At 28.3% G+C, this 26859-nt stretch overlaps 1 protein-coding gene across 6 annotated transcripts in view; it reads right to left on the bottom strand.

Moving 5' to 3' along the window:
• The window catches only part of LOC107436941 (cAMP-dependent protein kinase inhibitor gamma), a 94028-nt gene that overhangs the window by 5242 nt on the left and 61927 nt on the right, over positions 1-26859 (bottom strand). For 3 of the 6 annotated variants that reach the window (XM_043049895.2, XM_071177438.1, XM_071177436.1), the window contains one exon: positions 22835-22891. The exons of 1 other annotated variant lie outside the window; for it this stretch is intronic. The gene's annotated coding sequence lies outside the window, so the exon portion shown is untranslated. The remainder of the gene's footprint in view (positions 1-22834; positions 22892-26859) is intronic. 2 more of the 6 variants (XM_071177437.1, XM_071177439.1) reach the window with 1 other exon arrangement.

The raw sequence follows: 26859 nt of genomic DNA on the forward strand, positions 1-26859 counted from the left end.
TCAAGATGCAATAATTTTAACAAATTTAAACACGTTATGATTACCCAAAAAAACTCCAATAAAGCTATGCATAATTTTTTTAAAAAAAATGAGATGCTGGCCAGTTGTAATCCTCAACTAATAAAATAATTTTCAANGTCGTCATAGATGATAAATTGCTGAAGGTGATATATTTTCTTTATAGATAGTGGTCAAGAAACAATGAAAATTACCATTTCAATTAAGCACTGAGTTCCCGTAAAGATTGGAGTTTTCCAGTCTAGTTATGTTAATCCCTATGTCAGTAGAATCAGTGCAATCAAATATTACTGAGCCATGGTTCCAGTCATGGCCGTCTTAATGGCATGCAGGGCCCCCGGGCGCAAAAATATTTCAGACCCCTATAGCCTGCCATAATATTTAAAAACTAACTAAAAAACTTCACGTACATAAAATAAATCATTTTCAAGATGCAATAATTTTAACAAATTTAAACACGTTATGATTACCCAAAAAAACTCCAATAAAGCTATGCATAATTTTTTTAAAAAAAATGAGATGCTGGCCAGTTGTAATCCTCAACTAATAAAATAATTTTCAAAACCATGGAAGTTAGTTAAAATAATTAAATTGAATAAACATGAAGGTATAAAAAATCAAAAAAGAAAATTCGAAAGGTATGAATTATTTTGTCAAACTGTTGTTAAAACATCTTTCAATGTCCAAGTACCTAAACTTTTCACGAATTTTAGGTTGCCTTTTTAAGTGTTCTTGGTGATAAACTATTCAAAATATTAGTGTTTGCAAAATAATGAATTACTATTTGTAGAAAAAAATGCACACTTAATATTTATTTCGAAAAATACATAAGGCAATGTTGTTCATTAGCTTCATTTTTAATACAGCTTACAAAAATTAAGATTCTCAAGGGCCCCCTGGGTGCCTGGGGCCCTTGAATGGCCCTGCCCGCGTATGCCCATGCGTAAAGACGGTACTGGTTCCAGTTAATTGGAAATTTATTGAAAATTTGATTGCAAGATTCTATCTTCACAGACAAGAAAACGAGTGAATAAAAACATAGTAAAAAATCACGAATTTTCTCCTAATTGTATTATTATTAGACTTAATAACTTTTTGAAACTCTTTTCATTCGATCAAAATTTAATATCATAGCTGCTAATCTTACTGGATATTCCAGTAGAGAACTGAATTTTGCCAGTTTCTCTTGGTGTAATAAAAAATTCTCCTGTTTTTAGCATATTTTAAAAAATTCTCTGAAATTGGAACATTTTCCAAAAGAAAAAAAAAGAGATTAAAATAGAATTTTATAAGCATCGGATTATTTTTGCAAGAGTATTTAAGTACGACTGCTAAAATGTATCGTAATTTGTTTGAAGCGTTTCGTATATCAATGTTCCAAAATGTTTAGTTTTTATGTATTCAAAACTTGTTTCTAAATTAAAGAATATTATTAATAAATTTAACTTGTTAAAACAAGCTATAATGAACTCAATAGCGATTTCTATTCAAATTCTTAAAATTTATAGTCTGAAAGAAATATGCAATAGAGGCACGGATTGAATTTGTAACCAGAGTTTATTCTTGCTTAAAGATAGATGCTATTATTCTAAATGGTAGATAGCTACAGACATTTGAATACTATCAGTATTTGTTTTCATATTAGTCCATTCCATCGAAAAATATCACGTAATCTCAGAATAAGAATTAAATGTTCATACGATCTCTCGCATGAACTTAGAACATAAAATATACAGGCTCAATTTTATGCAGGGCCTTGAACCACTCAAGCTTTTAATTTACCATTTTATCTTCACCTTTAGTCCAAAAAAGTAGTTTTCTCTTATCGCCTCGGCCTAACTTCGTTGCCCACAATGGACAATCCATAAAACGGATTTTGAAACAATGCAGTCACGCAAACGATTTGAATGCAGGAAGAACGAACTTTTTTTATTTTTTATTCTGGTAACTTTTTAAGGAATCTCGTTTCGTTTAAGTAAAGACAAATACTCAAAAAATTGGTCGCTGGTTTACTGGGTTGAAACGGTGGGTTCAATGACCAGAGCACCGAACTGGGTTAGATATTTTTAATAGAGTACGTTTTATCTCATTTATAAATAGAAATAAAACTATCAAACGATAAATTAACAATAAATTAGCAGATAATATAACTTTAATTCTCTGAATATTCGTATCAGCTGATTTAAAACTTATTTAATTTTAAATTTAATTTTAATTAAATTTAAATTTATTTAAAAATAATTAATAGTGTTCGTAAATTTGTATTAATGTTAATACAAATTTACGATAAAATGTTCAATTAAGGAAGGATAAATAATTTTGAATTATAGAGTTGAGATTAGCGATATGTATGATTGTGAATTAAAACTAAAATGATCGTAAATTAAAACTATGACCTGCATCACATTTGGCACCTCAGAAATTTGTGTTTTAGGTTTCTTTTAAGCGGAATTTCTCCCCATTTAATCTTAAAACTTTTCTGCATGACTATTATTTTTATTTTTTTAATGGAAAGATGATACAGTGTCCTGCTTCAGCTTAAATTTTGGATTATGTCACATAAAATGAAATAATTTAAATTGGTGCAAAAAATTGAATACCTTAAATTTTAAAATTTTTCACTCATTATTAAAATAAATGATAAAAATTAATTTAAATAATGGATACTAAATAAAGATAAAGAAGAATAAACAATCTCAAATTATTTTGCATAAAATTATCTGTGGATAAATGACTTTTGAAATTGTGTATCAAAATTTTGGTATAAATTATTTAATAGAAGGTTGGTATTTGATAATAGTAGGTCCGTATTTGGTAATAGTAGGTTGGTATAAATTAGTGTCAACTGTTAATTTTTTTGTAACGATTAAGTTGTAGCTTTAAGTTTTATTTAATGAGAACTATTTAACCAATTTAATCCGTATTTTATATTTTGGATTATGATTTTATAGTTTCAAATCACAAAAGATTTTATTTTCTTATTAATCAAACATTGTCTGACCAGCACTAAATTTCGCAGTCATAAAATATCAATTATTTTTAAATAATTTCTTTTTACTTAATTTCTTTTTATTTAGTATAAAATTATTTATTTTTGGGAAATTATTTTTAGGCTTACGAGTTTTATTAATTGTGTGCAAACACTTTGGATCAAACGATTCGTTAAGAGTTGAAATATTGCTTTTTTTTTTTTTTAAATTTTTGTTTTGTTTATGATTATGAATTTAATTTTACAGCTTTTCCAAATTTAGAAATAGTATTACATTAGAGATCCTAAATTCAAATTTGATGAAAAAATTTCTTTATCGTGATAAAAAACATATAATTTGACATTATTTACACACGATAACTTACATCTTATAGCTTTTCATAGAGAAGTTTTCAAAATTTTTAAACTGGAAAATTGAATTAAGAAAAGTTATTAATGGCAATTTTCATCTCATAATAAAAATAACATGTCTTTCATCAATACATATTTGCACCACAGAATCAAATATAGCAGGGTGTTTCATTTGATTTGCACGTGGTCTATTAAAAATTTGCAGTTTTTCTGTTTTGATTGCTTAAAGAATTTGATGATTTAAGTTTATACAATATGATCAAATGTTGCTTGATAAAAAATTTCATTCGCTTCAAAAATAAACAAATTAGAAATAACAGTCGACATGCTTCAAGTGCTCAAAAACTAGTAATCATTTTCAAGACTTGCCAGACTATAATAAGAATAAGAATAAGAATAAGCAAAAGTGGTTTGAAAAATGAAGCTTACCGTTTTATTTTTGTCAACGAAAAATAAAGGTAAGAAAAAACTAGAAAAACAGCTGCAGCCGAGAGAAAAAAAAAAGATTAAAAACAGATATAGAAAAACTACAATGGTCCGGTGGAGCAAGTCATGTTAAATTGCATTTCCACGAGCTATGAAAAGGTGACGAGGAACTAATGTCGTTAACAAGGTAATCAGTATCCATGTGAATAAAACAAGGTTCCAGGGCATCACTTTTGCTTCTTCTCATTCACATCTGACAAGTCTTGAAAACGGATGCCAGTTTTTGCGCGCTTGAAATATGTCGACTGTTATATCTAATTTGTATGTTTTTGAAACGAACGAAATTTTTAAGTCAGTAATATATTACCGGTAAATAGAAATTTCGCTATAGTTAGAAATTATTTTTACCTCTAAATTTATAAATTTTAATTCCTGTTCCTGCAATATAGTATTCACAAAATATGGTTTTTGTTAATTTCTCTCCTTATTTTTGCAAACTGTTTGTCAGTGTTTGCTATGAAAAATTCTTAAATAGTAAAATTAATACTTATAATAAAAACATTTTTTTAATAACATTATTAATAAAAAAAATAAGGAATAATAATAAAAAGTAAACTTTTACAAAATGAAAAGAAATTATAGTGTACATTCTTTATTATTTATTAAATAATTAAAAAATAGAAATTTTGAAATTTTTGTCACTATATTTTTATTCTTTAAATAAATAGGAACTTTGCTATGGCCAAAAATTATTTTTACATGCATTTATAAAATTTAATTCCTGTTTTTGTAGTGTAGAACTAAATAAAAGCATATGATTGATTTCAAATACTCTTATAATATAGATTAACGTAATTAAAATAAAGTTAATAAAATCTACTGGAATATATTAATTATTTTTCTTTTAACTTAGAATTTTTTCCCCGACAGAACGAATTTAAAGTTTTGCCGGGATCACAACTTTTTTAAAAGGCTATTGCTATGCTGATGACAATTCTCTTCTTTGAATTCAAGCTAGAAAAAAAAATATCAATAACTTAAGCTTTCCTACATTTTAAAATCTAAAACTATTCTATATAAAAAATTAAAAAAATAATTCAACATTTCTTTCACTTAACATGAAAATAAATCTTCGAAAGGAATTTGAAATATACTTTAAATTTGATTAATATGGTAAAAAAAAAAAAAAATCAAAGAATAATTTTTTTTTGTATTTATAACGCATAATTTTAATAGTAATACCAGACATAACTCATTCTAACACCTTTTTTACTGAACTAAAAAATCTTAAATATTCAGAATTAGAACATTTCAACTATTAACAATGCTTCAGTGAGTACCATTGATATCTACCATTATAAAAATACGTCACATAAAACCCATATTTTCAGTAAGCTACATTAGGGCACAATTTATTATTCAGATAGTTATTGACCATCTGAAATAGCTGTATTTAATTGAGAAAATTCAAATGAAAGCAAGAAAGTATGTAGTATTGGCTTTCACAGCATAGGGATTGTAAATGAACCGCAGATGGACAGCTCATGAATAATCACGTGACTCCTCGTTTCAGGTAAAAACGAAAGTAAGCGTTTTTTTGCTTAAAAATAACTTAATAACTAGCATTCTAATCTTAGGAAAGTAATAAAATGTTTCTTGGGAGTTTTAAGGGATTCTGAATTAAAATTATAAAATAAATTGATTGTAATAGTCCACTGTGGTGTTTGAAAATTTTATAAATTTGCAAATATCTCAACTTGTTTTAACAATTGAGCTTTAATATTTAAAATGCATAACGGCGAGTATGGTTTTCGGTGAAAAATAATTTTTTTTATTATTAAATTAGGTTACTCAATTTTTAATTTTAAAGTTAGAGGATATATACCGATGCAATTATTTGTAAATAAATATCCTTTAAGTAATTTATCAAATACATATTGTTATTGGAAAAAAATATTATTAAAAATTATTTATTTCTTTTTGATTGCCATTTTATTGAAATAATTTCAGAAAAATTACTTAAATAGTAAATAAATAATCATTTATTGGTTCGATGCAAACCTATTACATGTTTCAAAAATTATTTCAGGTTTAAAGAAAAAAAGTTGGTATTCATGGAACCCCTGTGACCTTTCTGGGGAACACTATTTGTAAAACGCTGTTTTAGATTATTTTAACAGTCTCACCACTATAACTACTACTTCTCAGGCGTTTTAATATATTGAGAAATATTAGTCACAGAGAATTTTTCTACCTTGCTATAGTTATAGTTCAACCATTAAATAATGCTTCAATTATGGCTCTTGATGTGTCTTATACTTTTTAAACAGTGGTATGCTCTCTCTGCTATTAGCTCCCCTTAATATGCAAAGCGTGTAACATATTTCAATAAATCTTTATTTATTCTAAAAAAAAATTTCGGAATACAACAAATATTTAGTAGATAAACACACAACGAAAATTTTTACTTCGCGTGTCATTTTGAAACGAATTGATTTATTTGAATAACAGAATTCTCTAAATTGTTTTTCATCTTTTCTCAAAGGAAAACTCGAATAGTTTCGCAAATAAATTCATCGAGAAATGCCGTAAAATATTCTCGTTACATTAACAGCAAGGGGATTGTGAAAGATTTCTGAGCAGTCGTAACTTAATTACAGAAATTTATGAAACATGATGTTGTCTTTATAATTCGCTAATTTAATTTAACATGAAAACCACATTTCCTTAGATGGAAAAATGAGGAAAGCTTTCGATTTGGTATGTAAAACAGAAGAAAGAGGAACGAACATTTTTGTTCTTTTTAAATAGTGCTCTTTCCTAACTTTTTTCAGGCGGTGAATAAAGTTGTTTGTAATAATGTTGCTGCACAAAATAATAAATATTTATTGGAAAATAAAATGCCCCTGTGCATAAAATAAAAAGCCGACGAGATTCGGAAATTTGAGATTAACATAGTTTTTTCTTCTTTGTTTCATTAAATTAAATTACAGTTATCTTCGGAATCACAGATTATACTTACTTCATGGTTACTCATAAATATTTTATTTTTATGTAAATATCTCGCCCGCAAAATTAAATTTATTACTATACAATAAATTATTCAAACTAAATTTTAAAGCCTTAAACATTTAGCATCGTTAAAAATAGATTTTTATTGTAGTAGAGGTTGGAGCGGAGAAACGGGAAACTTCGAACTTTGAGTTCGCAACCGATAGTATGCGTTGAAAAGTGTTGCAATTGAGTAATGACGCAACATTGGTACAGTGCAGGATGTTTAGATTATGCGTCGCATTGTCGCATCTTCTAAATGTGGACTTCCATGGCCTGCGTGATCTCCTGATTTGAGTGATGTCTTCTTTTGCTGGTATCTTAAAAAGCAATGTGTACTACACACATTTTTCAGCTGTCCATGCGCTAAGACTTGAAGGAGAAATCACTGTCATTTTCCGAGGTATGCACCAAGCATTATGGAATTTCTTTAGCAAGCTATTATAAAATATATTTACCGGTGAACTTATTATCCTGAACGCAGTTCGAAATGAATGTTTAAGAGAATGGTAACAACACAAAATGCGTGTTTAAGAGTAAGGACACAGCAAAGAATGCTCCGTTTCAATGTTCAATTCAAATTTACCAACAAAACAAGGAATTTCGTACTTACTTTTCCTTACTTTTTTAAGCACTAAGCATAATCATTACGGCATAAAAAGTCCCGGACGCGATTTTCCAATCCAGCAGCCTTTCACGACCCGATTTGATGTTTGGAATTTTCTAATATTTAAAAATACCTGATTCTTGACTTTTTTTTTTCCGTCCAGATGTCAAATTATTTTTAAAAAACAAAAATAAAAACTTGAATTATAATTACAACCAATTACAACCAAAGAAAAAAAATCTTAAAAAAAAAAAGAGTCTTTAAAGGCCGCTGGATTGTAAATTAGCATCCCGGATTGGTGGTCGAGAGGACTGGGTATATAACATGTGTAACTTTTGAGGCATTTCTTCGTATTCAGAACAGTAAACGATAAAGTAGTTTTAAAAAATCTAATTTCAAATAACACAAATTTAATAAGACCCGTGATAACCTTGTAAAAATAATTGTTGGCTTTTAATATCTTTTCGAAAAAGGCCAATTTCAAAAATTTTTTAAGTGTGTTGGCAACAAATAGACAACATTACATTATGAAGCTATTTTTTATCCATTAGTTGATTCTTCAAATAAAGAACAATTTTTATAAGTAAAGTTTGTAAAACGGAATCAATGCTATGCTCATTTTCTTGAAAACGTCTTTCGAGCAGTGTCCATTTTTTTTAAAATACGCATTTTCACTTGTGTCCATTTTCTCAAACATGTATTTTCACCTGTGTCCATTTTCTGAAACTGGAATAAAACTGGAAACTGGAACTGTCTGGAATAAAAAGCTCGTAGATGACGATGCGAGCGCATCTCTCCCTTGTTGTTTTTAGGAAGTAAGGAGACCTGGATCATTTTGTTAAGAGAACATAAGGGATATAGTGCATATACATATGCACAGGTTTTACAATTTAATTTTATGATGGAATTCCTACAGATGGATAGTCTGATGAAAAATGTGGGAAGAAATGGAAAACTTCCATAAAAAAAAACATTTCAACAGGAAAATTCCATCAACTAATGTGTAGAAACTTTTTTCTCACCGATTTATTTTTACCATTTCTTTGCAACACTAAAATTTTTGTTACATCTGCGAAGGTTGTAACCCATACTTAATATAGTATAATTAAGTAGTACTTTAAATGGAGTTTTCCCTCCAAATAGATTAAAAATTAAAAAAAAAAATCTTTAAACTTTTTAAAAAAATCACCAACACGGCGAGATTTTTGCACTGGGAGGAAAATAAAGAAGATAAATACATTTTCAAATTTTGAATATGTAAGAAAAACAATCTAGTCTTCAGTCTAATCTAATTTCTTCAGTAATAAATAAAAAAAAAAAAATAGCTTTTCTAACAAATTTGTGGAGTTACTTCATATCGACATTTTGTACCATTTTCCTTATTAGCAAAAAGGGCGTTGACCAAAACATGACCGAACAATCAGAAATAACTGTTACGGTCTCCTCACAGTTATACAAAGGGTATATTATTCTCGAAAAAAAAGAGTTATTTATGACAACTGAGGCTTTGATGAACATTCTTTAAGTATTCCATTTTAAGAATTCCATATATTTAAAGCCAAAAATTTTTCTCGAGTGTTATAATGCTCCCCCAATTTAATATTAGATTAATTCTATTCCTTCTAAATATATTCAGAGCTAAACTATGAAGTACGCATCTTTCCATGTCTTCAGTTATAAAGTTCTTGGTTTATAGTAGCTTCACACATAAATGCCCACCGCACATGTGTCACCACCAATCCCCGTGAGCTAAAACTTCCTGTCCATTGTCAGTCATTAATTAAGATCAGGGAATAAAGAGAGGATGCTCTTTGATGACGTTAAAGAGTTAACTTTGGAGCTAAGAGGAGCTATTGTCATTACCTACGTCAAGGACTATCACCATATGAAGTTGGAAAGTTTTAATTTCGTGTTGTATTATTCACGTGATCACAAATGTGAAACCGAGATTTATGCATGATCGAAGTTTTTGGATTCTGAAATTATAATATGCCATTTCTCAAAAGAAAAGAGGCGCTGTAGGTAATTTGAACAATAGCGCAAGCTTATGAAATTATCTCGTGAATGTATTGTTATGATTTTATCCTAGTTACCATAAACTAAATTTTTCATACAATTTTTTAAGAAAACGGAATTAGTGAGTAAAAAAACAAAAAGAAACAATCAAGGATTTAAAGTAAATCTAAAAAAGGTATTTTAAGTAAGCATAATTTGCACATATTTAAGTTTATATAACAATGCATTTAATATTTATCTCACTAGTAACAGAAGAAGCAAACTTGATTCTCTATTTTCGCACGATTTCTGTACCTATTCGGAAAAAGATTACATAAATGGTGGCATAAATACTAATTAATAATAATACCCACATTTATGATACTAAATTTGTAGCATTTAGTAATTTGTCAGCTCTAAATCTATACATTTTAAGACTATAACAAATACATTCTATTAATACACAGCCAATGTATACAAAAATTATTATTCTAGGGACTTATTTTTACATCAAATAACGCAAGTTTCTATCCGATTGCAACTTACAGAGACTTGGATGCGCAAATGGGAACAAAGTTGCAGTTAACAATGTTGCAAAAGTTGACTCTAACGTTTTTAATATATTAAAAACGTCAGATTAATATTTTTGAATCTGTTGCTGTACAACTTCATGTTGAATTTTTAACAAATATTTTTTAAACCACATTGCAAAAACTGTAAGCCAATTAAATAAATTAAAAATTTTTGTGCCAACTTTCGCAACATTATTAACTGCAATTTAGTTCCCATTTGCGTATTCAAGTGTCAGTAAGTTGCAATCGTATAGAAATTTGCGTTATTTGATATAAAAATGATTCCCTAGAATAATAAATTTTTTCAATAAAAATTTCTTTTCATTAATTAACACTTGCATATTTTATTTTATTAAGTTTTTAAATAATTTATGCGTCAATTTTGATTTATCAATACGCGTTTAGTATCAAATTATATTCACGTAATCATGCATCATCTAACATGTACTATTCCTTAAAAATAAATTTTTCAACTCTAGATTGTACAGAATCCAGAAAACGTGAGCTATATTATAAACTCAATGTTCAAACACAAAATTATGCCAATATTAAAATAATATTTATGAATTAAAAATACTCAGTTTTTCCAATTCTTGACAACACTCATGCGAGCGTAAAACCATTTTATTTTTTCACATATGATTGGCTGAATAGATTTGCACTGATAAGCCACCAGCTTATTAATGCTAAATATTGACTGAAAGCCCTCAAACATTTACACTGAGTGAGTGAAGTCTGTAATATATGTCGAACAGATTAGATATTGTATGCATACAAATATTTCACAATAATTTTGTAGATCAAAATTTATATGCGAGCGACAAACGAGAAGTTTTAGAACCAATAAAGCTAAAAGTATTTCAACTTTCAGAATTCGTCACGGTTTATGAAAAGCTTATTAAAAATAGCAAGCGATATTTCTCTCCAAGTTAAAAGGAAAATAAGTAATTCTAATAACAGAAGCAATGTTAGTTTTCACTATATGCTTAATTAAAGTTGTCACATAATTTGTATGATTTCTAAAAAATATATTTCTTCATTTATTTTAAATTTAGAGGGTGAATTGAATACTTTTTATGTAACATAATGTTACCTAATTTGAAAATTAAATTTATAATAGATGATTAAGTTAAATTTTATTTTATTTTTTGAAAATTTTAAGTAAAATAGGTTTATTTTAAGTCATAGAAGTTTTTTTTATGTATGGTGGTGAAAGCTAAGAGCTAAAAATAAAAATTATAAGGAAAATCATGGAGAGAATTCTATTATTTGTCTCAATTTTTGCTTTCTGAACTTTACCGCTTTATTTTCTAATTAAATAAATTTGAAAAAATTCATTTTTTAAAAAACCCATTAACATTTATTAAAGTTCTTAAAATTTTACATAAAATTTAAAACTATAAATTGCTTTTTTATTTATACATCTCACTATTTTAATATTAATGTTTATTGCACTGTAAAAAAATTCTGAATCAAATTACGGTAAAAAGTTCTGGTATTCATGGTGCCATTTTACTGTAAAATCTATTTTTGTCATTAAGTTTTACGAAACCAATAAATCTGCTATACCATAATTTTTGCAGTAATATTTAGTGTAAAAATCACTGTAATCACTGTACTGTACTGTATAGTCTAATTACAGTGACTGTACTGTACTGTAATTACTGTAAAACTTACGGTATAAAATTTCACGATAAAAGTAGATTTTACGAATATCAGGGTGAAATTTAATTAATTGTCTTAACTTTTTTTAAGAGTTAATGACATTGGTTTCAGAGCAATTCAGCTAGAATAAATTAATTTAATATATCATAATAATATCATTGTTATTATCATCAATAATATCATCATTAATAATATTTATTTCATATAGTTTTAAAATAAAAATGGCATCGATTTAGTACAAATACATTTCACCAGTTTATTGTTTATATTGTTGCACAGTTTAAAGCTTCATTTTTTATACACATAAGATGTGAAACTTCAAAGACAATATTTTGAGATTATTTCAAATACGAACTAATGATAAGCGCAAGTTAAAAACAATTGTATTACAATAAAAAAATCCAGTAATAAACAATATAATCAATCTACTCCCACCGCTTAAGTGAATACGTTAAGATAGGACAAAAATTATCTTATTTTTTTCCAACGGGAGAAAAATATGTTGGATAACGATAGGTAAAACGGTATTAAAGTGTTTGAAAACCAGCACTTAACGTGCACCGTCGTTAAGTGCACCGTGCTTTCGTGCACCGTCTTTAAAAATTTGTGTAACTTTTTTCTAAAAATAAAGCACTTCGCTATAGAAAGCTATTGTTTACGAAATGCATTATAAAGTTGGTAGAAAAGAAATAAAAGTTACATTGGGGTATTTTCAATAATTGCGCATTTGATTAGAATTTACTGTTTATGATTTTCCTTCGAATTTTTGTTTGATATGCATCCATTTTTATTACCAATTTATGATTACATTAGAGGATAGCTTTGCAAAGAACGTATTTTACATGATATAAAGTTGTCGATATGGAATTAAATAAATATAGCAAAGCAAAATCGGATTTCTTCAAAACTTCAAATCAACCTCTCGAATTTAAACCTCATATGAAATATTTTTTTTTAACTTTAAAAATGTTCAAATAATTTCTTTACTTTTTTTGAATGTAAGCAAGTTTTCTATAGCTTATAGTGAGTAAGAATAAAGGACTTCTTTTTGGCCCATCTGCAGATAAAAAACTTATGTCTAGGAAGCATACAATGTTGCTAGTTTTTTAAAAATAATAATTTATATAATATCGAACATTTCTGAACATAAATACTTTTTCTTTAGTATTTTTTCAGCATTCCTCATGATAGATTGCATTTTAAACAAAGAATGAATTCCTTATAAACACAACTAATATGGTTTCAATTTTTAGCTTTGAAATATTATCTTAGTTTTTTACAGGTTGCACTAAATTAGACTTTCGGTTTTCAAAAAATTAATAACAAAAAAATAGTTAAAATAAAAAAAAAAATGATTCAAACAACAAATTATTGTGTCAAGGTATAACTTTATCTCTCTGAGGTTCTTGGTTTTAGTCCGACAACTTTCAAACAGATGGCGCTGTAAGTACTTTTACTGTGCGGTTTTCGATTTTGATGAATTAAATTTTCGTTTACGACACGTGATTTCGTTAATGGTGAACATTTCGAAAATATCACGGTGTAATTTTCATTCTGCGAGTTTTTTTTTTAAAAATATATAAAATTTTGAGTAGTTTTACTTTGATTTACAGATTTAATACTACCAGTGCCATCCGTTGAAAATATGTTGAACTACAAACGGGATCTATAGCAGGAAAATTTAATTAAACCTTGCCACTTAAATTCACTCAAAGAATGATTTATTTTGGTTTGAATGGTTATTGACTTTTTCTTTGTTTTTAATTTTTGAAATTCTTTAGCCTCATTTAGAACACCCTGCATCATACAAATGTGCAGCTTTAATAAAAAAAAGCCTAAACTTCAGCTTTTTTTTAACATGCTTTTTTGTAGTTTTTTCGAATCGATAAACAATAACACCTTTTTAAGAGACCAGAAAGTGCTCAATTCTATACAGTGAAAAGTTATATTGAAATTTGTATTAATCCTAATAACCTTTATTTCTTACAAGTGGAATAATTTGTTTTTCTTACTTCCGGTAACATTTGTTCTTCGATGATAGGATTTTCAGTGATGTGAGGAAGCATATAACCAGATAAAAATTCTTGATAAATACTATTATTTCTTTCTAAACTGTTTCATCCTAAAATCGTAACTACTAAATTTGTAATTGGGAGATAGCGCACTTTGACGTTACCTTCTTTTATGCTCCTTACGTAAGATTTGGAGCAACTGCGCATGTGCTCGCGTTCATTTTAGATGCTATATATCTTTACGTGATGTTGGCATCGCTCATGTTATAAAGACAAAGCTGCATGCACTGATTTAATAAATTTTTTTTCTTTTTAACATTATGATTGTCTAATTGCAACTAGGTCGATACGAAACTAGATATATTTTCGTTATTTTAAAATTATAAATTATATTTACATTTTAATTATACTATTTAGTTGAAAGAATTTTAACTTCTGTAGTATTTTTTTTATTCCGTTGTAAATACAGAATTTGTCTAATTTTATTTTAAAGATAAGATATGTTCTATTGTTTCTCATTTAAGTTGCTTGAAGCCAGAAACGTTTTTCTGGTACAAAAGTGCAAAGGCTTATAGTGTTTGAATTATTATTATTCGAACTAATTCGGTATTTATTTTAACTTTTAATAGTTATGGAATAGATTGTGCGAAGAAAATAGAAATAATATTTGCAATATAGAATTGGTGCTATCAAAATATAAACGTGGTTTATTTATGTAAAGAAATAGTGAAATTATAGTTTAAAATTATAGGTATTAACAAAGAAATGAAAGAAATAGTTTACAGTCTATTGTTTAGACTGGTTGTAGAAACAATATGACTTATAATATATCGCTTTGAATTTGTTGTTTTTTAAACATAGCAGCGTGATTTTTTCTCTTACATATTATACAATCTACCAAATTTTTCTTCTCACATGACCGCAGCTTTGCGTGGATCAAAGTATCGAAAATCGTATCCATATTCAAATCTCCATATGCCAAGCTTCAAGGAGATCGGTCACTTCAATTGCAAACGCTTGTTTTGATTTTGTAGCACAAGTTAAAATGATATTCCACTACGTTAGAGTTTTTAACTTAAAGATTTTTGTAAAATCTCTTATTTTAATTTATTTAGGTTTGGTATTTTTTCTATGGTGTATGCGCATTTCAGCAGAACTGTCGCATGCGCACTTACTTCAAATCTTGCATATGGAAGCGAACGGAAGCTAACGTAAATTTGCGAAATCTCCCTAATAAATATAAAAATAAACTTTTTTAACCCCAATTTTAACTGAAGTAGCTTTTAAAACAATCACATAAGTAAGAGTATGCTATGTTTTAAGAGCAACTAGTTAGCTTAGTTAAGAATATAAATTTTTTTTAAGCTAAAGGACATGGAGGTTTAAACGACAGTGCACTCAATGTGCTGGCAATTCCCTCTAATGCAAATAGTTAATCAAAAGCATCGTAAAAACTGAATAAAAAATATTGATTTCTGGTATGCAGTATGCTTTTTTATCAACTGTACTAACGAACTTCCAACGTTTAATCAACGAACACTAATAGAAGCAATCAATGGTTTTGTTTCAAATGGTTATTTTTTTTCGTGAAGGTCTTTTTCATCAACTTAAAAGCTCTTTCGCTCATATAAAATCAATATTTTTACCATTTGTGAGATTAAAATTCACATTTATAAATATTTTTTATGACGATCATTCAAAAAATATTTGAATAGTTCTTTGGTTTTTATTTCCACATCGCTTCATTTAAATTTCGAAATTCAAGCTATGTTTTGTTCAATAAAAAATTATTTTCACTTATAATTATAATAGTAACGTTAGAACTTAGCTGCTTGACTGAAACCTCAAACAAAAGATTTACAGGATTTATATAACTGAGGCTGGATAAACATTTGTTGCGATACAACCACATGCCAAAGTGCTTTCCTTTACAAAAAAAAAAAAAAAAAAAAAAAAAAAAAATCATTCAGAAATGTACTTCTATTTTTTTTAAAAAATTCATTTAGAAATTTAGAATAAATTTTTCCATGAAAAACAATAGATATAAAAAGAATTTATAAATTACCAGAAAAAGACTTCGATTGAATAAGGTTAAGTTGTTTGACTTGCAGCCTTGTCAATATTTGGTAAGCATTGATGAAGAATTGCCTGAAAGGTTTTTTAGTCACACTTGACTATAGATATACTATGAAAAATTGGTGCTTAAAATTATTGAAATTTTCTTCCTTTTTGACGAAAAAGTTTCCTGTTCCGGGTGAAGATTTTGTTACATTGAGGAATTATACTGTCGTAGACGGAGCAGTTGGCATCTCTGCAAAAGTATAAGGCTTAGGGCTTTTAATCAACCAACACAATTTGTGATGAAATGAACACAAAAAAATAAAAAGGAATGAGAGTGAATAAGCATAAACATTCACAGTTAGTTAGTCCCTGGGAATCTTGCTTGAGAATCGAATGCGTTTAACCCTGTATCATTTTGTTACATGGTGCAAATGATTTGAAAATCAGAGAGTACTGGGACGACATGTAAGTGAAGAAATGATTTGCCATAAGTTTGCCTTTCATCAAAAAATTACATGATTTCGAGACGTAATAATTGTCGAAAATAATGAGATACAGATCAAGTATTGCTGAATCGTCAAAAAATCGGAATTTTTTGTCTAAGAGTATGGTACAAACATTTTAAAACTCAAAATGAGAAGAAAAAAAATCAGTAGATAAAGTTATAGTATAAGTAGAATGGTTATCAGTTTTTTAATCCGCAATGTCCCGAAAGTAATTTAAATGTCCGATTTACCTTTGAAATTTAAAATTATTTTAAAAATATAAAAATGTGAAAATTAGTTTTTGAAATAATTTTTGCAATAAGATCATTATTTGCTATTTTTGTTAGCACAATTACATATTTTTTAAATTTAGAAGGAAACCCGTCACAGCTTAAACTTTTGATACTAGAATGTTGTGATTTGATTAAATTTTTGATACTAAATACTGTTACTTTAATTATTTCCTAAAAGTCTACACAATTTAAAAGAAAAAAAATTGAATAATTCTTTATTTATAATAAATTTTATTGAAAAATCGGACATCTATTTTTAAAATTTGTTTTTTCCACAAACATCAACTTTCTTAACTTTTTTTATTTATAAATGTGATAATTTTAATATTTAAAATCTAATATATGTAATTCTCTTACGTGGCTCCCAAATTTTGGCTGTATTTCTTTTCCGCCGGTGGCACGTTTGCTTTGTTTTGTTTACGTTCCTATTTCTCTTACACGGCGAATCGACCAATGATTGCCGCTAAAAATGTCACATGCCAAATCTAGCTGAGGTGGCTCAAGATATAGCGCTTTTAAAAACGGAAACTGAAATAACCAGAGAGCATCAGCTGCGGCAATCTCATACTATTAAGCTAGGCAGAAGTGAGTAGTCTTTGACGATAGATCTCTACTTTAATATTTTGTCGAAAGCGCTTTTTTCACGAAATTTAGGCTCCCAAATTTTGGCTGTATTTCTTTTCCGCCGGTGGCAACGTTTGCTTTGTTTTGCTTACGTTACTATTTCTCTTACACGGCGAATCGACCAATGATTAATATAAGCCTTACCTATTGAAACGCAGAGCTATAAGTCATAAGCAGACAGCTCGCCGCACTTTACTATACTCAATACTCGACCAATGATTCCCGCTAAAAATGTCACATGCCAAATCTAGTTGAGGTGGCTCAACATATAGCGCTTTTATATATTACGAATTTATTTGACGATTTTTGATTTATATCACGAATTATACTATAGCACATTTCTAATAGGTTTAACGAATTACATGTCATCTATTTGAATTCAAATTTATTTTAATGACTTAGTATTTACTAAAAAGATTTAATTTTTTTTAAAAAAACGTTTTTATATGGATTTGAATGATTGTTTTGAATTCTTAGAATTTTGTGTATTTGCAATGTACCTAAGTTAGTAGCGAGCGAAGCGAGCTTGGTTTGCGAAGCAAACCATACAAGATTGCGTAGCAATTTTCGGGGGTTGGCGAGCGTTAGAGAGCAGGGGACGCAGCCCACTAGTTATAAATAAAAAAATAAGAACTACTTTCAGAACAAGTTGAACTTTAAGTTTTACAAATCAATATGAAACGAAACTAGTAATCACTCATTTTAGTAAAGAGTTGCAGTTCAGTTTAGAAATACATTAAATAAATTTTAAATTAGTAATTGAATAAAATACTATGTGAATAATACGCTAACGACTAAAACATAATGCATAAATATCTCGTTTAAAATCTTATAACCAAAAACTTGTCGGAAGAAATAGTCGCGTGAAATAAAACTAAACAAAATATTGGGAGACATAAAATATATGCATATCGTAAGCTATATACTTATATATAAGTAATATATAAGTATATAGCTTACGATGGTTATAATATATAAATTATAACTATCGATGGTTATAACATATAAAATTATAACCACGATGGTTATAATATATAAATTATTATAACCATTGTGGAACAACCGGCGCAATTTTGAGCTTACGACTAACAATGTTCAACTCCGTAGCCTAGTAATTTTGAATCCGATTCAGAAGACAAGGGAACTTCAGGATCAAGTACTGGGATAATTTAGCTTTCGAGGAGGACTTTTTGAAGGAACTAACCCGTATTTGCGTTTCACGAAGAGAAAGACCACGAAATTCCTTCACGGTGAGCCTCACGGTATGGGGACTTTAACTCATGACTCGTCTACTACTAAGGATATTTTACGTCAGCAGTGTGGCCGGTGCGAGCCAGAAGCGGAATTCGTGTTGGGTTAGGTTTCGAACCTGGGCCATCTCAATGGGAGGCGAACGTTCAATACTCTGAGCCACCACAGCTCCTATATATTTAAATGAAACAAAAATATTGTGAGTAAAATTTATTCTGAAGAAAATTAACATCGTTTACCAAGCTGTACATTATACAAAGCTATTCTCAGGGCGAAATTTGAAATAAAGCAAATTCTTGATTTTTGCTTTGAAGAAGATTTAAACTGATTTCATAATACGAAACAACTAAAGATGTTTTTTAATGTAATTTACTAGAAACAAAACTCCTTTGTTGCATATTTAAATTTTGTTTACAATCTATCGAATAATTAATTGAAAGAATATCCTTTCTTCCATTCAAAACTAAGCAAAAATTGACTTATTTGCAAACTATCGACCGTCAACCAGAGCGAATCAGAAACATCGTTACTTGAAGTATTTTCTTCTTTATTTTTGAGAAGTAAATTGGCTTCACTAGATGCAAATATCTTCTCGACATTTTGAGTTCCTTCGGGGGTTGAGAAAATTGTTGAAGATTTATGTGGAAACAAATATTTCTTTGCCCTTATAAAGTTTGTCCTCGATATTGGGCATTCTCTAACAAGACCACAAAAATGAAGAGAAAGAAACTTTTACTGATAAATTTTGATATTTTTAGCAGTGCCTGTTGACAGCTTCTATTGAAACTGTTAAAATGATGTTTTTTTCCTCGAGTAATGCAACTAATAAAGTATAAAGCAAAAAAAAAAAAGATTGAAAAAGCGAACGCTAATTGCAGTTTGGTAAAACAGAACAATAACCTTTTTTATCCGCCGCTGGAACCCAATTGGTTTTTAAAAACTGATAAGCTGTGTAAATTTCTATATTTTAATCATTTAATTATGCTTTGTTTTAGAAATTATATTTAGAACTTTATACAAAATATGAACTTTGTACTAAACTATACTAAATATGAGAACTTTATACTAAATATTAGAAATGAATAATTTTTTCTCTTTATCACATAAAACAAAATAAAATACGGAACAATAACAAGAGAAGTCAGATTTTTTGTCTTCATTTTATTGTATTTTTGGTAGTGAACAATTTAGTCTTTTAGATTATTCAAAAAGTCGGGCACAAATATAAAATCAGACCTTTTAGAGTTGTGGGACGGGGGGAAAAACCTATTTATTGTTTCAAATTTTAATTGGTACCTACCAAAAAATTTGTGAACCTGGACTAGCCATTGCATCAAGACTTTTAATTACTTGACGTAATTATTAGTGCTAAATTTTTTATGATAAATCTAATTATATTCTCACTGGAAAATTGGAATATCCTTGTAGCTTTGAACCATATGCAAAAGACAAGGGAACTACTGGATCAAGTATAGGGAGAAATTTTGCCTTTGTGGAGGACTTTTTTGATGGAACTAATCATCATATGCATTAAATGGAGAGGAAGACCTCTCACTATTATCCCGATGGCAAGGGGACTCGAATCCATCATCCGTCAACCACTCAGGATATTTTACGTCAGCACCGTGATCGGGGCGAGCTGGGTCAGCAATTCGTATTAACCAAATACTTTTATTTGCACTCCCGTTTCTTTTAGGGTGAAAAGTATTGTCAGAAGTAAATCAAATCTGTTGATTAAAAATAAATCGAATGATTAATTGAGCCAAGCGATAGTTAATGGAATTGTTTGTTGTTCAGAATTTGATAACCTGTATGCATACTAAAACTGCTGCAATTTTTTCAGCAACTTTTGAAGCATTTTTTATAGTTCGTTGTTGTTACGATAAATGAATTCATTTTTTGTTGCAAAATCTGTTATTTTTAGTCACGTGAGCCAGATAACCAATCGAAACGATTTCTGCTGACTGAAATCGTTTGCTGCCGTTTTCAGCTGGTTTTTAAAACACTCGACGTAGTTAGCTAGTATTTTTTACAAAATGTTATTCAACTTCTATGTTATGGTAGTGGTGTGGATTAAAAATAAATTGAAATTTTTGAAACTAATGGAATTCCTTGACTTTGAAGCAAAAATTTGATTTTTGAAGCTTATTCTCTTTACTTATTTTTCAGATCAAAAACCCCCATCAATGATTTAGTTTTATGAAGTGTTGGTTATGTGTAGTTATTTTGCTACAAATTTCTCTACTTCCCCAAAAAAGCCACTATACAGATTTAACCATATTTTTGTTTTACCTATATGTACTTACTTAAGTATAAACTCCTCTGTTTTCTGTATTATAGTTTTGCTCTTAAACGCTTACTTAGATATTGGCTTCTTTATTTGCACGAATGAGAACCACTATAAAGGCATTAACACACGCAAAAGCATACTATAGTCATAAGAAGTCAGATTCCTTAGAAAATTTAGTAATTCCTTAGCATTCTGTAATTAGCTTTATTGAAGTTTTTTCCATACGAACTTATAGTTCTATTAACATCTTTATTTCTACAAAAAAACTACATAAATTTAACTACATTGTTACTTTGCCCATGCACATTTACTTTAGAATTAACTTTTCCATTAGCTTATTCCCTTTACTTATTTTTCAGATCAAAAACCTCCATCAATGATTCAATTTTATAAAATTTTGGTTATGTGTAGTTATTTTACTACAAATTTCTCTACATCTCCAAAAAAGCCACTATACGGATTTAACCATATTTTTGTTTTACCTATATGTACTTACTTATGTATAAACTCCTCTGTTTTCTGTATTATAGTTCTGCTCTTATACGCTTACTTAGATATTGGCTTCTTTATTTGCACGAATAAGAACCACTATAAAGGCATTAACACACGCAAAACCATAATATAGTCATAAGAAGTCAGATTCCTTAGCAAAATAAATCATATGTTTACAAAGTAGCTAAATATTACCAGTAAGATACTCCAGGGAATTTCTTTAATACATCAGATAGGATCTTTGCCTTGGAGAGATATTTTCTTTTATATATATATAAGAGATTGGAACTCAGTTGGGGGGAAACAATTGCTCATTGGATGCGTTACTATGGAAACGATTCTCTTTCTCCATCCTCCATTAGGCCACTAGAGCTCATGCTCAGAGCAGGACTATTCAAACATACATACGCTTTTATGGCTTTTTGAAAAAAAGAGTTTGTCGAAGTGAGCTTTCAAGAAGAATGCGTCATTATGGAAGGTTTTTTTTATTTATTCGATATTGATACCTTTTTCGTTTCAATGTATGACTTCAGGATTTAATTAACGATTTCATTTGAAAATGACCTTTTCTTTCAGAGGGCGATATAATTGGCCCCGAGCCGATATCTTTTGAATTAATTCGTGTTCAGTAGAATTGATGAACTTTCATGACAGTTTTTTTTATATCTATTTGAAAGAAACTGTTTGCTCTATTAAAGGTAGATTGCAATAGTCTGATTTATTTTCCGTAAAAATAAAAGAATGCGTAAAATAATTTTGGGAATATATAAGAATATAAATTTTCATCAAGATAATACTGACTCCATTTTCCTAATCAACATATTTGATAACAAGAAGTGGGTCATTTAGCAATGAAATGTAAAGATAAATTTAGTTTCTTAATTCAAAATTTTATTTTATTTTTTGAGGTTACTTTAATGTAGATTACTATTTTGTACCATGCTTATAGCTGTTTTTTTTCATTGTAAATTAAAAACAAATCTATTTCAATATTTTATTTGCATTTACAATCGAAAATTCTGAAAAGCTCTTTAAGAAATTTAGTTTACGGAATAATATACAAAGTTTAAAACGAAATATCTTAAGTTTTTTTAAAACACCTTAAATTATTTTTAGGGCATTATGAGTAAAGGCATTATGAGCGCAGGTTTGTTGCACTATTTTTGCCCTAATTGTTAAACAGATGAGCGACTTAAAATATTTATACACCTAAGTAAGGGAAAACATGTTAAAATTAATGAAAATTAGACAATTTTCTAACTAATTTAGCCATAGATTGGAAATTTAGAAATAATAGTTTCCTTAACTGTTTTTCAAATCCTAGAATAAATTCTGTCAGAAAGCAATAAATTCAAAAAGCAATTTTGAAACAATAAATAAAAATGCTATAAAATGACTAAGAAAAGGAAACAAATCATAAGAAACCTAAAATATGTTAAATTAAAAATGAAAAAATAAAAAATAAATAAATAGGAAATACAATACTACTTTTTGTAACATTTCCTCTTTTCACTAATAGCATTAATTTAAAAGAACTATTCGATAGAGAGAGTTTTTACACAATAATAATAACTGTATTAACTTTTGAAAACTTAATATAATGACAGACATTTAAAAGTAGCGATTATTAAACGAAAATAATAATATTTTACCTGAAAAACGATCTTTCCTATTCTAATCAGAATTTAATCTTAAAAATCCCAGTCTACCTGAAAAATATTTTCATTGTTAGCATAATACTTTTGTTAATAGACAAGGTTAAAAACAAGCAAAATAATTTAAATGCATATCATAGATAAATCAACTTGGAATTAACACAATTTTTTAAAGATGAATAAAAAGAAAAGTTTTTTTTCTTCATATTTTTCCAACAATAACGTTACGATATTGTTCCTAAATACTGATTGTTATGCAATAAAATAAGTTAATAAAAATGTAAAGAGTCTTTTTTGTAGTTAGTACTCAATTTACGAATAATTATTTATGATAATATAATTATTTATGATAATATAATTATTTATCATAATATTGTGTTATGTTGTAATCTAGTTTTTAAAAAATTGAAATAAGTGAAATTTTAAAAACCAAACAAGATATTCGTAATTGGAACTGGACACTCTTATTGGAAAACTTTAAAATTTTTAAAGTAGACATTTATGTATCTGGTATTCTGGATTGATTCATTTTATTATCACCATTGAAACATCAGATTTATATATCTTATTTGTGGCTCATAACGGTTGATTGTTATTTTTATTTTTGTTATTATTTCTTATGATTATTTCTTATGATTATTTATTGTTATCATTATTTATTATTATTATTATTATAACCATTATTGGTTATTATTATTATTAGTTATTTATTGCTATTATTAATTGCTGTTATTCATTATTAATTATTTATGATGAATAATTAAAATGATAGTGGGATTTATTATTTTTTCACTTACAATTAACTTATTTATTAACGAACTTATTATTTTTACCTCGACGGTTTCTTCGTAAATAAGAGGAATGCTTTAAAAACTCTTTTCAATTAGAAAGACGCATAGCACAAATTTGAGAAAGGCAGTGAGAAATTGCATCTAGTGTTATAGCTGAATTCGATCCCACTGTATCTACGCTTCAGAGCGGAACAGTGATATCACATGACAAAGAAGGCCCCTAGAATTTATTACAAGTAAATCAAAAAAAATTTAATACAAAAAATTAAAATTAAAAAATACAAGAAATTGCGGTAAAAATTACCGCAATTTTTGATACAGAGCCAGAGAACACGGTTTAGTTTACCACATTTTGGTTGTTTAGGCCATAATTTTTCTCAGTGTGGTACTTAAATCATCAAATTTAATTTAATTCTAGCAGGAAACGGAAAGGAAGGTCATTATTAGAAACTGGCTCTAAATTTAATCACCCTTTTTCGATAATTATCTGCCAGATTTTAATAAAGTTGAAATGAATAAAATAGTAGATATTTAACTGTGTAACATAAAATATTTCCAAAAATGATCGATTATTTAAAAAATAGATTAAAGGAAAGGGATAGAAATGTACGTTTTTACTGCGTTCTGCTTAAGGAAACAGTTTTTATTCTTCTCAAATTTCAAAATTAGTTACAAAATTGTCCAGCAGATGACGACGCCTACTGCAAACTATCCAACATTATTTCCTGTGTGGTCCTGTTGAGTAATTTTTGTACGAGCGTCTTGCCAATTTTCTTTCCTCTGGACTTTTTTTTTTAAAATACATTTTAATCCTTTGCTTAAGATCTGAACAATAAGTGGACTAGAATGCCTTCATCATATTAAGAACAGTAAGTAAAAGATACTGTTTTACAACTTTTCTAGATTAGCAGTGCTGTCTGTTGGCAAAACTTTGAACTAATTTTAAAACTTGATGTGAAAAATGGTTCTGGTTTCCTGCAGAAAGCAGCAAATCACGCATCTTTTTCCAATTTTGTCTAATTGATTTTTCAATATGGGCATTTTCTTTGAACATACTTTCAACTGTTTTCTTTATCATTCCCAATTTTTATGATACTTAATTTCTTAGTTTACGCAGTAATTTAATCATCTTAACACTAAATTTGAACTATAATAATGGTATATTTCAAAGATCTTCAAAGCCTGAATCCTAAACAGAAATCCGCAATTTATAAATTCAAATCGATTATCGATTTTCCAGTTTATTCAGAGCTTTATGCGATCTTTAAAAGCAATTTAAAAGAATGATTGCAGATTTATTTTTAAATGCATTCGATTTCTTAGTCTGAAAAGGGTTGAAACCTCTCTCGGTCTTCGCATTTCTATTCTTGTCTTTTCTAATTTCACTGAGTGCAATGCAAAAATAAAAGCAAACATTGAGAAAAAAATATTGATGGAAAAAGAACAAAGAGCTATTTTCGGAAATATAACGAGGAGATAAAAACACGTCAAAATTGAGATAAAAGAAAGCAACTAAACGAGAAAAACTAAAGGGAGGGGCAACCTCTAAAGTAAAATAGAATGGAAAAAAATGAAAGAAACAATAAAAAACAATAAAAAGTTAGAAATGCATTCAAGAATGAAAATTTTAATTTCGAAGTATTGTAAAAGCATTAAATTACATTCTTTTAAAAACACTCTTTAATTTATCAATGTGCGAAAGTTTATCTGGTCACAGAAGTTCAATATTTAAGAGCAATAATTTTTTATGAACAGTGAAAGAAAATATGTTAGAACAATAAATTTTTTGTAGTTTTTTTTTAAATAAGATAAAGGGCTTTCAAATCAGTTGCTTTTAAAATTGTTAAGAAACATAAAATTTTCCATCAATTGGTTGTGATTATAACCAGGCTCGTATTCTTACATTTTGAGGTCTAAAGGTACGCGTACAGTAACAAAATGCCTATACTGCACATTGTAAGAACTGTGGTGTAATATTTAACCGACTTTAATATTGAACAACCAAAATGTGTGAGAATAATTCATTTCAAGTTAACACCTTATCGAATGCATTTTAAAGAGTGTAGTTAAATCTAAACACTTATGATTGAAATAACTTGCATCAAATTCACGCGTATTTGCTCCATACGTGAATTATGTTCGCTTTCGATGGCTGTGGTCAGTGTGCGGGTGGGTGACCATTTGGATCAGTCTGCGTAGTGACCGAGGGTGTGCGGTATTGGTCCTCGTTAAACAACTGTTCTACCGTAAAGTGCTCGACTTCGCGTGCAGGTAGTCGGACTACTGAAAAGGGGGTGCCATCCACTCTGCTGTGGATCAAAATTGTGATGGCATGTCTTCGGATCATCCTCAGGGATGTTTCCCAGACCCTCGCCAATAGCCCATAGTGCAGCTCTAGTGCTACGTTAATGAACTACAACTATGTCCGTTTTTGAAAACATTAATGTTAGCCCATTTTGGATATCATCCGTAGATTGTTTACAATTGAGAACGAGTTGGCGTGATTTTGTTCTGTCTTCTATGTTGCTATATACACTTACATAACAAAAGTTTCAATATATATAAATGCTAAAAATGGTGTTAGCTATTTTACACTAAAAGTGGTGCAGTGTGAAACACCGTAGATAATTCCTTATCGCTTGGGTAAGTGAAACTCCAGGAATATTCCTTTTTATTACTTTTGATGTTAAATAGTTGTCTCCATTTTTGACATTCAGTATTAAAATTTATAAAAAAAAAAAAAAAAAAAAAAAAAAAAAAAAAAAAAAAAAAAAAAAANAAAAAAGAAAAAAAAAGAGGATATAATACGCATACGAGTAAATAAAGCTTTTTTTACGATACAATTCAAAGTGAGAACACAAATACTAATTTTTAAAATTAAAATAGTTTCTAAATCAAACATAATATGGCTAATTATATTCGAATTAGGCTTAACAGAATAGATGTTGTTAGATATAAAAAAATAATTTAATGCAGCTGAGAGTTATTTAAAATTTTGAATATAATTAGCCGTATTACTCATCTAAAATCATTCGGCGAACTTTTGTTTCAATAGATATATAGCAACGTCAAAGACAACCGCAATCATATACTAATACTCAATTTAAACGATGATATTCAAATTACTATAAAATATTTGTTTTCAGAAGCAAAAATATTTCATGAATGGTGTGTATACGCCTAAGCTTTGTGCATGCTTTTATATAATTTGCTTTAAGATTTAAATGAATT

This window comes from Parasteatoda tepidariorum, chromosome 2, assembly GCF_043381705.1.
Source record: "Parasteatoda tepidariorum isolate YZ-2023 chromosome 2, CAS_Ptep_4.0, whole genome shotgun sequence".
In the NCBI taxonomy this organism is placed as follows: Eukaryota; Metazoa; Arthropoda; class Arachnida; order Araneae; family Theridiidae; genus Parasteatoda; species Parasteatoda tepidariorum.